The sequence below is a fragment of the Pinus tabuliformis genome, chromosome 8 (assembly GCF_031772625.1).
Source record: "Pinus tabuliformis cultivar Carrire ecotype Pingquan chromosome 8, CPIR1, whole genome shotgun sequence".
Classification (NCBI taxonomy): domain Eukaryota; kingdom Viridiplantae; phylum Streptophyta; class Pinopsida; order Pinales; family Pinaceae; genus Pinus; species Pinus tabuliformis.
In genome coordinates, this window is record NC_142294.1 from 479,690,697 (window position 1) to 479,705,870 (window position 15,174).

At 37.3% G+C, this 15,174-nt stretch overlaps 2 pseudogenes; one reads left to right on the forward strand and one right to left on the reverse strand.

Moving 5' to 3' along the window:
* Window positions 1–9,136, reverse strand: part of LOC149236156 (uncharacterized) — a 28,087-nt pseudogene extending 18,951 nt beyond the window's left edge.
* A 5,144-nt stretch (window positions 9,137–14,280) lies between these two features.
* On the forward strand, window positions 14,281–14,904 carry LOC149236157 (secreted RxLR effector protein 161 pseudogene; annotated as a pseudogene).
* The last annotated feature ends 270 nt before the right edge of the window (window positions 14,905–15,174 follow it).

Here is a 15,174-nt window from a genome sequence, read left to right on the forward strand (position 1 = left end):
CGTGGTTTGGAAAGAGGAATTCGACCCGTCCGATGATCTAACAAAACTGTCACAGTATGCAGGAGCCTATTCGGCAGCGACAATCGACAAGGCATCAGAGGTAAGTCTTCTACTGAAGACTAAAGACCAAGAAATTTTTGCATTACGGGCAGAGTTGGCTGAATCAAAGCAGAAGGCAGAGCAGGCGGAACAGCAATTGTTGACACAGCAACAAATGAACAGTCAATTAACTTAGCAGTTGCAGGCAGAGAAGCAGAGGATCAACCAAAGCGCGATCCAGAAACAGAAGGAGTTATCGGAGGCATTGGCACAATTGAGGGCATCAAATGAGCAAATGATGAAAACGAAAGATGAGCAAATAGCTCAATTGACATCGCAGCTCGAAATAATAAAGGGCACTCCACAAGTGGATGAGTTCAGAGCAGAAGCATTGCAAATAAACAATGCATTAATATCACAAATTAGGCTCTTGTGTCAACAAATCACTGAGGCAGAGCCATTGTGTGAGCTAACTACATCCATAAATCAGCAGGTAGAGAAGGCCAGGAATGAGTTAGACCAAGCCGAAGAAATCATAACTGCATATCTTGACTGGCAAGATTCTGATCAAGGGAAAGCAGCAAATTTTCCCAGGATCCTAGAAACATATAAGGATATACTCTTTACAGAATGGCAAATTCAGGTGATGAAAGCAGAGAGGGCGGCTTCAAGATGTAAATCAACTTCCAGCAACCTAGTTGATCTGGTTAACAACACTCTCTACTTAGCGAATATGATTTCCCAATGTACACCAGGAAAGATGACAACAACAAACATGTTGGAGCAATCATGTTATCCTGACTTGGAGGAAAAGGGGAGATTAATCGCCGGGGTTAACAGTTTGACCTTCGATGCATATTGGCTCTTCCTGATTAAGCCGCACACACAGAGAGCCGCCCTTAAGTGTTTAACAGATGCAATCGGGTGTATAATTCCCGATATTCAGGATGCCACCTATGCCGCCCAGCTCAGTTCGCGCCTCAACAAACCGCCTGAAGTAGAGCCAATGCTTGCGATAAGTCAGCTCAGATTTAAAGGCAAGCAGCCTACCTGATGAATCATGCCGCCGATTGCCAGATCGCTGAGGGAAATAGGATCAATATTTATTGATACCAATTTAGTAGGATTTCAATTTAATAGATATTTAGATTAATTTAGTATTTATAGACCCTTTCATGTTTTTAGAAAGGGTCGTAAACTTTTGTATCAGACTTAATAGACTGAAGTTTGCACTTTTGTGCTTCAGTCAATATTCTTTTATAAAACTGGACCAGTTGTTCTTAATTCAACAACGAAGCTTTTTATACAATTTTGCACTATTGTCTTTGTTGAGAATGTTTTTTTTGCGTTGAAGGAAGAACTACAAATAGCGATTGATATTGGGAGTGTTGCGTAGCTCATATGGTATTTCTATCTATGTCTGAATTCATTCCTTTCATATGAATTGCTATGTGATTATTCCTGCTATTATTGATTATATGCATGCGCCGTAACAGCAGATCTGTATTCATTCCACTATTGGATGTTTTATGATGTGTTTCTTTTTAATCATGTATATTTCAATGATATAAATGATGAGTGTGGTAATATAGCTTTAATCGCTTTGCTTAACTATTTAGGCACAGTAATCTTGAATGAAGTAATATCTATGTCTGAAAGATGGAGTCATCTATATGCCTGTCTTTAGACGCAAACCATCAAACGCTACACTTTAAAGCTCAGATAAGTTCCTGGGATAGATTATAGTTTATGTATTCTTGTTGATAGTGTAGTTATTCACCCCGCTAGCTTAGATTATAAATCATCCATTCATCCCGTTTATCCACTTTTGGGAAACTGGTCCCATTATCCCCAGTCGAAGCCACTATTCCAAACGGAAAAGGAGCTGTACTAAGGTCCGGACCGGGTGGTTATCCCCAATGTTGTTGCAGCGATTTTCGAGGCATCAACACAATCTAATTAGTAAATTCAATATTTATTTTTCTAATGTTATAGTCATATAAAAATGATATTATTAAGCTAGGACAACAACTTCTAGTTTACCTCTTATTGGAAACTGTTTTTTTATAATGTCTATTTGTCATCTCCATACCAACTATTTTTAAAATATGGTTTCTCATTCCTAAGACACATCATATATGAGATGTATGTAGTAATGTAACCTTCTAGATGTCCCTACCATTGGATGCATATGATTGATATTAATGGTCCCTTTCTTGCAATGTTTGTCTCATCAATTTACTCTTCCATTCCTCATCAAATGTAATATTTTGTCTACCAAATTTCTAGAGATTTTATTGTGACAATGTCCTAATTGTTTTCTCTTCCCTTTTCTTTTGTTGTGAAATAAAGCCCACATTTGATCTTATTTTTTTCATCAAAGAAAATCCCATTTCTTTTTTGTATTAAAAAATTAGTTACATCTTTTTGTATTCACCAAATAAATAAACCAAGTATATGCAACATTTACTAATCATTTTCCCGCTCGAAAGGAGTTAATCTACTTACATAGTAGCCAAACAAAAATATAACAAACTTACCAACAACATATCCCATATAACATAAGTCAACTAAAAATAGAGATGTAATTAACTACCTCATAATACCCTAAAATTTCAACAATCACAAAATAATAGTCCACCAATGGTCTGCTGTAAAAGATAAATGAGGACAAACTAAACCAAAGGAAAAATTCCAAGATTACTAGCTTCATCCTTGTACTCTTCATAATACAGAGTTCCCAACTGTGAATTAAGTCCCTTCTTAGACAAGGAATCAAGTAGATCGTTTAATTGCTTGAAAATGTGGAACACCGAAATATCTTGGAAATCTTTTAGAAGGTCTATGATAAAGAGTAGGGACCGATATCCTTACTTGGCATATTTCTCTTCTGAGATTATTGTCCGTTCTACTCCCTCGAGTCCAACTAGATGTTGGTTTACACGAATTTCAAATATTTTAGAGTCAATGGGCATTCAGTTTGATCGTCTCCCTCCTTTCTGATATTCCTTTGATGCTCTTGATCACATTTTACCTATTAGACAGGAATTGAACAAGATCACCAGGGAGGACATCTACAGGAAGTTCGTCCAAGTCACAGGGTTGTGCCAAAAGATGGCTTTCTACATTGATCACTTATTGATGTTGAGAGACAGACTCATTGTTCGACCCCAGCATACATTTCACCACTGGATGCATGCTCTTCGCATTCCTCTAGGCCAATTTAGAGTAGGTTCTCATAGACTTCGGGTAGAGATGGACCACCAGATTGATAGACCAGATAGAAACTGTCAGATATGTCATTTACAGGAAGTAGATACCGAGGTGCACTTCATTTTTGGATGCCCTATCTACTACGAGATCAGAGGAAGGTTTCATTGCTTGTTCAGAGATTCTCAGACCCTCACCGACTTTTTAGGTATCCCAATTAGAGATGTTTGGCCCTATATATGCAGGAGGCTCTTAGGTTTTGAGCACGTATTCTTCAGCCTCCAATCAAACCAGACTCCACACAGAGGATCACAACATTTTTCAGGGTACTACCTTCAGACAAGGGGACCAAGAGACCGATTGATACTAGTACATATCCAGACTCGAGATCAGTGAGGATTTGTGGGACCTCACCCCGCCACACGATATCTCAGTAGCATATCAATTCCTAGGAGAATGACTAAGTCCTCCATACCTCAACAGTGCGCAAACTCCCCTACGCAGTCCAGTCCACACTTTCCACCAGCCCTTCATCAAGCCAACATACTTTGTTGAGTTTTTCTTCAGTGTTATTCATTCAACCTCAAATGTTAAGAGAGATGGGTCTGATCCTCAGACCCATTAGCTCTTGGATATTCTCCATGAGGGAATTTCATGCATTGTATCCTTTATATTTCACACATTGTACATTTATATTCATGCATTGTATCTTTTATAGGAGATTGTTTGGTCCTCCCACATTATATGGACATCATTGTACTCAATAGTTCTTTTGACCTACTTTGTGGTCAATATTTGGACATAAATATAATTATCTTATCTATCTTATCTTATATTGTCATCATGAGGAGATAACTTACATTAACAACAACACTTTATTGGTCATTTTTACAAAAAAATATGAACTCGAGTAGTCTTAATGGATTTATATTAATTGGGATGGGTGTGTTTTGTTTTGTGATGTTTCATATTTAGGTAGGTAATTACCATTATAATTGTGTGTAATTTGTTTTATGATGTTTTCATTCAAGTAACAAACTACGAATTAGAAATGTCCCTTTTTCACAATCAAACATATGTATTAGTTTTTCCTTAGTTCTTTTTAGCTTTTTCATCCTAGAAAAATATTTATAGATAATTTATGGTTGATTTATCCTATACATAAATTTTAAAGGAGACCACATAAACATCTACATTGTAGTGAATTCATTTAAATTAAACATTTCAAGATACCAATAACCTTTAGTGGTATGTTAAAAAATATTACAAGCAATAAAGCATATTTCTAGTAAGACACATTGTAAACTTTGTCATGTATTTGTGTTTCATTAACGATGTCATGTTACCACTTTGAACACATGAATCACAATACATAATAGACCAAATTTATCCATTTAACATGGTAATCTAATACCTAAGCAACAAGAAAATGAGTACAAAAAGGTTTTTCAAGGAATCTCAAATGCGAGCAAGAGTTTTTAGCTATTTATCACAACCTGTAGAAATTCCTTGTAGATTCAAACTGTAGATTGTAATATGCTAAAACAATTGACTTGAAAACCCTTGTTATTTGTATATTGCATTAATCAGAAAATATGAGAAGATTACAATGCTTTTCTCAAGGCCAAGCAACCTCTGCACAAAATCAATCTGTCTCGCTGCTTCACAAACAAGCTCCAGTCAATACCTAGCTAAATATGTTGCCTACCAAGCTCATATTTCCTTGCACGGTTTCCTAGGGAATTAGCCCATATTTATTTGGGAAAATCCTCATCCATAATTGCGCAATCCATCAATAGACCTTCCTCTTATTGCATACACCACCGATTTAAGTTATATGATTTTACAACTAATAGTACACTGTGTCTGAACTCTAATCTCAACTGCGTCTTTCTCTGATCTGACATGCATGAGTTATTTATGAGTGAATATTTAATTTACTAGTTGAGAAGTGTTGGATACACCCCACTACTAGATCTACCACTAATTCCACCATCAACTAGAACTAGTTTAACTGAATTTAACTTAGTTAAACTGAATTAATTAATTACAACTCAAAAGAACTCAACCTGGGCCCCTAGACTTTAGGAACCACTCAACATGATTCTAGATAGAATCCCAACATGAATTAACTGAGTCAACTAATTCAAATTAACTTAGTTAACTATTACAAGTTGCTATGACAATTAGAATTAGAATTTGATTCCTAATTTAACTCATGGAAAAAATTAAATTAGGATTCTCTTGTTGCATTTTTCGACACTCCCTGTTAACAATAAAAGGATTATCTGCTACCCTGATCTTGCCTCTGTGAAACTTGAATTTTCATCTTGACAATGCCTTTGTCAATATATCTACATCTTGCTCCTTTGTAGGAATGTATTCCAACAACATGATTCTCCTCTACACACAATCTCATAGATGGTGATATCAGATGTCGATATGCTTGGACTGATCATGAAAAAATGGATTCTCAGAGAGTTTTATACAACTTTTATTGTCACAATAAATCACTGTAGGATCCATCTGCAGACCAAATAACCCAAAAAGGATCTTCCTCATCCAACTAGCCTCACAAGTTGCTTGGCTAGCATCCATATACTCTACTTATGTTGAACTGAGTGCAACTGATCTCTACTTCCTGTTGTACCAAGAAATTGTTGCTGACCCAATATTGAAGATTCCCCCTGATTTTCTCTTCATGTCAGATGGACTCCATGCCCAATCTACATCTATGAAGCCTTGAAGCTTCACTCCCTCTGTCCTTCTATACCAAAGACCAAACTGAGTGGTGCCTCTGATGTATCTCAACACATGTTTAGCTGCCTTCCAATAAAGTTTGGTTGGCTTAACCATGGCTTTACTAAGATCGTTAACTGCAAAACACATGCTCGATCATTTGTTCACCAAATACATAAGTGAACACACAAGTTGTCTATAAAGAGTAGCCTCCACTACTTCACCTAAAGTAGCATCATTCTTCCTCCAGTTACCTACTAGAGGAGTCTTTGTGGGTTTGTTGCTCTCCATGTGGAACTTCTTCAGTAACTCGTTGGCATACTTTCCCTGGGAGACAAACAATTCCTCATCTCCTTGCCATACTTCCATACTAATAAAGTAATGCATGAGCCCTAGGTCCTTCATGTCAAATTCACTTGCACTATCCTCTTTGCAAGATTTCATCAGTTTCTCATCACTTGTTAGAATCAAATCATCGACATATAATACTATAACCAACAATTTACCTTCAACCAAAATATGGTAAAGGTTTGAATTTGCTTCACTTTTGGTGAAGCCCAACCCGGTGAAATAGTTGTCAATCTTGGTGTACCAAGAGTGAGGTGCTTGTTTTAGTCCATATAACGCTCGCTTGAGTTTGCACACATGTGACTCTCTGTTGAATTTATAAATCCTTCCTTCTGCTTAATATACACTTCTTCCTCAATCATGTCATTGAGGAATGTTGTCTTCACATCCATCTGATGTATCTTCCATCCCATCTACGTTGACAGTGCTAAAATAGATATGATTGACTAGTGCCTTGCTACTAGAGCAAAGGTCTCATCGTAATCAATTCCCTCCACCTTAGAGAACCCTTTGGCCACAAATATGTCGTTGTGTTTCTCCACACTCCCATCTGCTACTTGCTTTACCTTGTAAAGCCATCTAGAACTCACGACTGACTTGTCTTCTGGTCTTGGGACCACCTCCCAAACATTTTTTTTGATAATCAAGTCATACTTCTCAACCATGGCATCAACCCATACTGGTTGTTGCATTTCTTCCTCGAATGAGGATGGCTCAACCTCTACAGTCTTGCTCATTAGCGCCATGTAGCCAATGTATTGATCTGGTGACCTCCTCTGCCTACAATGTTATGTGGTGCTCACACATTCTCTCTAGCATCATGCATCAATTTGTCAGCCTCTCTGTGTGCATCCTTCCATCTATCGAAGTATTTGCATGAGTGGTTGCTTCCACTCTCTTCTCCTCTGCATGGGTTGCTGCACATCATCCTAAGGTTCCTCCTTTGGAGCTAAAAGTTGATCATATTGATGTAACTGAATCTCCCTCTCAAGGGAACATTTCATGGCCTTATCCTCATCAAAATTCATATATCTATGAACCACCATCATCATGTTGGATAATAGGTACACCTGATAGTTGTTAAGTGTATCAGTGTACCCCAGAAATATGCCCAACTCTGTTGTTGGCTCTAGCTTTTTTCATGCATCCCTGGTAACATGACACCATATTTATAAACCAAAGATATTGAAGTGTGCCACATCTAGTTTCTTACCTAAAAAATCTTCTTCTGGTGTACTCATTCCAAGAATTCGATGAGGGTTTATGTTCTATAAATAAACAATTGTGTTGCATGCTTCAGCCCACAAGTGCAACAGTAGGTCCAGATCATGTAACATCACCTGTGCAACTCCGACAATACTTTTGTTCTTCCTTTCAGCCACCCCATTCTACTATCGGTTATGAGGTGTTATTAATTCTCGTTTAATGCCTTCTGATGCACAAAAGTTCTTGAATTCATTCAACACATAATCTCCACCATTATCTCTTCTTAAAGCTTTAACTTTCCTGCCAATATATTCTCCACAAGTGCTTTATATTCACAAAATTTAGTGAACATCTAACCTTTATTCTGCATGAAGAAAATCCAACACTTACGAGAAAACTCATCAAGAAATATTACATAATACCTGTTCTTGGTCATGGATGTTGTTGAGAATAGTCCACACACATCTGAGTGAACTCGATCAAGGATCTCTTGTGCTCGACTATCTTTATCATGAAAGGAAGCTTTGGTGTACTTGCCCAATGCACACCCTTTGCATGTGTCTCTCTGCTCTAGTGTACCCTTGGGAAGTCTTGTAGAAATTTTTTGCATGATCTTCAAATATTTGTAATGTAAGTGACCCAATCTTATATGCAACAACTCACTGATGTCTCAGCTCTGCACCTTCTCTGCTTTAGTGCTCAAAGCAACACAATCTTCTACATCCAATTTTTAGAGGTTCTTCACCCGAACCTCGATCCGCTTCACCTTTCGTGAGGCTATGTGATAAAGGAAATAATTTCCCTTGCTAAATATCACATCGTAGCCACGGTTCTCAAACATGGCAACTGAAACCAAGTTCTTCTTCAAACCCAGAACATACATGAAATCTTTTAATGTGAGGGGATAACCAAAATCCCTCTGAAAGGTAACATTATTGATGTCATTCAAACTATACCTCCCATCATCTCCCATCTTGATGTGCATTTGGAGGTCCTTCACCTCCAAGTGACTGAAGAACTCTTTGTTTTCGGTTATATGGAATGAGGCTCCACTATCCAAGTACCACACACTACCCATCATTGATATCACCACACAAGTGATGAGGGTGAAATCCAGTTCGAATTTAGAAGCAAGTGGTTCATTTGTCACTCCTCCAGAGGGCTTCTTACTGGCCTTCTTGCATGGAAACTTTGTAGCATAGTGTTCTAGCTTGTGACAGTGAAAACATTTAATCTTCGACATGTCCTTCTTCTTGTCGCCCTAACTGGAATTTGATTTGGAATGAGATGACTTCCCCTTCCCCTTCTTTGCCTTGCCAACTAAGGCATAGTTCTCCTCATCATCATTCTTGGATGAGGATCCATCCCTAGTGTTCCGTCGAATATTTTCTTGTACCAAGTCGGACCATAATCACTCCCACTCTGGTAGCTTCTCCCTCCCATTAACCGAGTCCTAGTAGTTGTGCCAGCTCTTGGGAAGCCCTAGAAGTGCTAGGCTCACCACATCGTCCTCAACAACTGTAACACTGGCACTTCCAAGCTCATCCCAACATTGGGTGAACTTGATCAAGTACTTCGGTATGCCCTTCTCCATCTTGATCTTTCTCAGCTTGTCCTTCAGTGCCAGCTTCATGTGGTCATTATTGTTTTGAAATAGGTCTGTCAAGGCCTTCCACATTGAAAATGAAGTTTCCTTACCATGGAGGTTCAAGACAATATGATATCGAACTCCTTCTAGGATAATCCTTCTCGCCTATGCCACACTTTCTCCACTCTTCCAGATCTTGAGCATCGACTAGCTTAGGAATATCATTGTCTATGAATTCCTTAAGACTGTTTACTTCCAACACTGCCTCCATCATATCCTTCCAAGCAATATAGTTTGAACTACCCTCAAGGGCATATTCAAGTCTCAATCTGTAGAACAACATCTTGTTGGCTTTGAAGTATGATACTGCAAATTCGATTTCTCCTGTAAAAGACAAACTCGTATTCTTCTCTTCTATAGTGATTTCAGCTCTTATACCATGTAGAAATTCCTTGTATATTCAAATTGTAGATTCTAATATGCTAAAACAACTAACTTGAATCTACTCTACTTGTTAGTGGCAACAATAAACAATCAATGAAATCACAATGCATAAATGAGAAAGAATTCAATCACACATAACACAATAAATTTATGGGGAAAGCCACAGCTTAAAACCCATGCTATTTGTATATTGCATTAATAAGAAAATATGAGAAGATTCCAATTCTTTTCTCAAGCTCGAGCAAACTCAAATCTCTCTCACTGCTTCACAAACAAGCTCCAACCAATACTTAGCCAAATATGTTTCCTTCCAAGCTCCTATTTTCTTGTGCAGTTTCCTAGGGAATTAGCCCATATTTAATTGGGAAATTCCTCATCCATAACTGTGCAATCCATCAATAGGCCTTCCTCTGATTGCATGCACCATTAGTTTGATTTAAATGATTTTACAATTGATATTACATTGACCCTGAATTCTAATCTCAACTGGGTTTTTCTCTTATCTGACATGGATGAGTTAATTATGATTGAATCTTCATTTTACTAGTTGAGCAGTGTTGGTTACACCCCACTACTACAAGTTCATCCCACTACTAAAGGTTACACTCCACTACTGGATCTTTTGCTAATTCCTCCATTAGTTGGAACTAGTTTAATTGAAATTAACTCAATTAAACTGAATTAAATAATTACAACTCAAAAGAACTCAACCTGCACCCATAAAATTTAGGAATCAATCTACATGAATCTAGATAGAATCCCAAGACACTAAGTCAACTTAGTTAACTATTACAAGTTTCAATGAGAATTAGAATTAGAATTTAATTCCTAATTTAATTCAAGGAGAAAATTAAATTAGGATTTTCTTGTTGCATTTTTCAGCACAGCCAATAGTGGGTCTCCAAATCAAGTATTAAATTAGATGATTTTAAGCCTAAGGATATATTGTTATAGATATCCCACCACTTCTTTACCAACATCTTTGTATCACCCTATCCATATTCTACTCCTTTCTTATGTACCTCCATGGCTTTGATCCCTCCACAACCACCATTACATTTGACATATGGGTTATTCTTTTCAAAAGATATAAGACATATTTAATCTGATTTGGGGCAAGATGAAAATACTTACAACAGTGTAGTATGGACGAATTTCAATTTGTCAAAATCCACTTTCTTCATGTGGTACCAGAGCATGGCCAATCTAAGATTATAGGCCAACAGAATATGATTATACACCTTGATGAAGAATATGCTTAGTTAGTCCAACTCTGAAAATGACATGGGAGGGGTTGTTGAAAATTGTAACTAGGGTTGATCTTCATTATGATGTAATTGTAATCATGACATTGTATGTTATTTGTAAAGAAATAAAAATGAAAGAAAGAGAAATTTTATTTTATTTTGGAGTATGGGTTTCATACTCTAGTTTGAGTCAAAAGCATGTTCTTCATGCTTTTTAGGTCTTCTAGGACTTTCTAGGATAAAGAATAATATTGGTCATGTGCCATAATCCCATTTGGACTCATTGTAGTGAAGAAAAATATTTATTTTATCATGTAAAATCCATGGATAAACCTACTATCAAGTCGATCAAAGAGCAATGACAAGTCAGCCTAAGGGATGGCAAATAGACCCTCAAGAAAGGCTATAAATAAAGGGGAGCTCGACCTCATTTGGACACACAACTCACATAATTTATATCTGCAATAGAGAAGGTAAAAAGAGTAGCTGGAGGATTAAGAAAAGGAGAAGAAATCGAAGTTTGTCAAGGGTTATCTTTCTCTTTACCTCGCTAGGGTTTGTGAAGTTGTCAACTTCAAGAAGATGAAATTCTACAGCAGTTGCTGGAGGCCAAAATTCTGTTGTTGAGGCTGAAGTTCTAGTATCGAAGTTCTGGAAGTTGTTCTGAAGCAATTATTTCTAGGGGCTGACTTGGGTCTTCGGATCTTGGAAGTCTCATTTGTAAGAATTTCTAAAGAAGAAGAGAAGAATTTTCCGGGTTTTCCCCTTGGAGGGGTTTTACCCTAACTAGGAGCCTATTTATGGTGTAATTTGTCTCTTTGTGGTCTTCTTATTTTTGTTGATTGTTTGATGAACATAATCAAAGAAGTAATAGAACAAAATCTAACATCACAAGTAATTATCAAGTTAAGGAAAATAAGTTAGAATTATCAAGTCTCCATATTTTGGAACATGGTATTAGAGGTAATGTGCAAGAAGGAGACTCAAGATCACAAGTTAGTTGGCACAATGTCAAGAATCATGACGAATGGTTTCAAGTTTCTTGGAAAAATTTCTATCTCCATCAAGAACTACATATTGAAGATCATCCACAAGCTGATAAAGTAAAAACTAGAAGGAAATATGTTCGTCACTTTATCGAGTGCCTTCAAAGATGAAAATGTATGGGTTATCAATAGTGGTGTCTCCAGACACATGACAAGAGAATAAAATCAACTTCAGACCTTGTCAAGAGGAAACTAATATCTCTCTATTAAACTTGGACACAATAAATGCTATCCAATAAGGCATTGGGTATACATCATTGGAGTTTGAATCAGGTGGAAACATTCACCTCAACATCTTATATGTTCCAAGTTTGAAGAAAAATATACTTTCTATTTCTTATCTAGAGGAAAGGGTAATAGAGTTTCTTTTGTTGATAGAAAGGTTTTGGTTTGGGCTATGGTCTCTAGTATCAATGAAGCAAAGATGATTTGGGTTCGTGAGGGAACATTGTATAGACTATATACACCTATAGCTAAAGCCCTAGTTCACTTGGAAGTGAGTGCTTCCAAACTATGGCATAGAAGGTATGGACACCTTCATTATAATATTTTTCCATCTATGAGTCAAATGGTCAATGATGTCCCCAAAATAAAGGAAGACCATGAAGGAACTTGTAAAGGGTGTTCTCTTTGCAAGAATGTAAAGAAATCATTTCCAAATAGTGAAACTAGATCTACTAAAATTTTGGATCTCATACACTCAGATGTATGTGGACCTATGGCAGTTAAGTCTCTTGGTAGGCATCAATGATATGTAACCTTCATTGATGATTATTCAAGGAAGACTTGGTTATACCTTCTCAATTAGAACAAGGACGAGGTATTCGAAAAGTTTCCGAATTTCAAGAATGAAGTGGAAAACCTAACGTAGGAGAAGATCAAAATTCTAAAGTTAGATAATGGTGGACAATACACCTCCAAAGAATTAATAGTTTTCTATAAGGAGGTAGGAATCACGGGGCAACTCATTATTCCCTATAATCCTAAATAGAATGGAGTGGCAAAAAGGAAGAATCGTACTATTGAATAATGTGTCTGAGCTATGCTAAATGCTCAAGATATCTCCCAATTCCTAGGGGGAGAGGAACGTATGATGGTTGTTTACTTGCAAAATCGAAGTCCTCACAGGGTGCTCAATAACATGACATTAGAAGAAGCATTTACAAGAAATAAGCCACGTGTGGATCATCTTCGTATATTTTGGGTGTCATGTGTACATTCATGTACCCATGGATAAAAGAAAAAAGCTAGATCCTACCAATTTAAGGGGCATCTTTATGGGGTATAGTGCTTCATCTAAAACCTATAGAATTGTGGCAAGTAGAGATGTCATCTCAGATGAAAACATAACTTACAAGAAATTGAAGGATGTACTAGTTGACTCTAATGAAGAAGTTCCTATCTTTGAAGATATCTCTAGGGACAATGATGGTCAAGAACCAGAACCAACTCAAGAAAATGTTGAAGGCCCTTGTGAGCCTATACAACAATTGTTCCAGAAAATTGGAAACAACATATTTTGTTGAAAACTACTACTCAAGAGGCAGAAGTACATACAACATCAGGGACATCCAGGGAAAGTAAGATAACAAAGAGGTATTTTGGATATGTTGCATACATGACAAAGCTATTTGAGGCAAAACCTTCCTCCTATGAGGATGCTGCTAAGCATCAAGAATGGAAGAATGCAATGGAGGAAGAATACCGATCAATAATGAAGGACGATGAATGGGAGATTGTCCCTAGGCCGAGTGACAAATCGATAGTCACTTCAAAATTTATTTATAAAATAAAGCATGTTGCAGATGGGAGCATCGAGAAATATAAAGCAAGGTTTGTAGAAAGGAGTTTCTCACAGAAAGAAGGGATTAATTATGAAGAAACATTTGCTCCCACAACTAGGTATATGACAATAAGATCACTTTTTTCGTTGGTTGCTTCTATGGGATGGATCATTCCAAATGGATGTCAAGACAAAATTTCCTGAATGGGACCATTGATGAAGAAGTCTATATTGAGCAGCCTCAAAGATTTGAAATAAATCAGAAGGAAACTCATGTCTGTAGGTTGAAGAAGGCTCTATATATCTTGAAGCAAGCACCGAGAGCATGGTATGCAAGAATGGATGCATACCTCTTGAGACTTGTTTTTACCAAGAGTTATGCAGATCAAAATCTATAAATCAAGGTGGTCCGGAAAGAACCAATTATTATACTCTGATATGTGGATGATCTACTAGTTACAGGTGTAGATCGACTAATTCAAGAATGCAAGAGGTAGTTAGGAGTTGAATTTGATATGAAGGATCTTGGAATTATGCATTATTACTTGGGAATAGAAGTATGGAAAAAACCGAGAGAGATATGTCCTGGGTCGACATAAATATGTGATCAAGAGGCTTCAGAAGGTCGACATGATGGATTGTGAACTTATGATGGTTCATATGGTTACAAATTTCAAAAGGTTGAAGCATTTAGAGTCTAGTCCGGTAGATCCTACTTGCTACAGGAAATTGGTTGGGTCCTTCATGTATATGGTGAATACCAAGCCATACATTTGTTTTGCAGTAAATGTCCTCAGTCAGTTTCAGATGGAGCCAAAGCAAGATCATTGGATTGCAACTAAGCATACCTTAAGATACTTGTGTGGAACCATCTATCACTACCTCAAGTATACTAGGAATGAAAACCAACTCATGGGATATACAAATTCAAATTGGTGTGGCAGTGAGACAGACGGAAGGAGCACAACAGGAGGATGCTTCAGCCTTGGACCTTCCATGGTTTCGTGGATGAGCAGAAAGCGGGATATAGTTGCTTTGAGCAGTGCTGAAGCTGAATATGTTGCTGCAAGTGAAGTCTACAGTGAATCAGTTTGGCTCAAGAAGTTGTTATCAGAGTTGTTTGAAGGATTGCTCATCCCTACATGGATACGTTGTGATAATCAAAGTTACATAAAGTTGAAAGAAGACGGGGTATTTCATGCTAAGACAAAGGATATAAATAACAAGTACCACTACATCAGAGGATTGGTATGAGATAGGGTCGTGGAGTTGCACTATCTACCTACAAATGAGCAGGTAGTTGACATATTGACTAAAGCATTACCAAACAAGAAGCTTGAGTACCTGAGAGGTAAGCTTGGTTTGGTGGATATCTCTTTCGTGGTTGAGAGGGAGTGATATCAGATAGTTCTTGTCTTTATGGGTTAGGCACTAGACTAGGAATAGCAACCATAAGTCTTAGTGAAGGCCATAAGGAAAAAATGGAGACTGGAGGATTGAATAAACATCTAGATTGAAACTTAC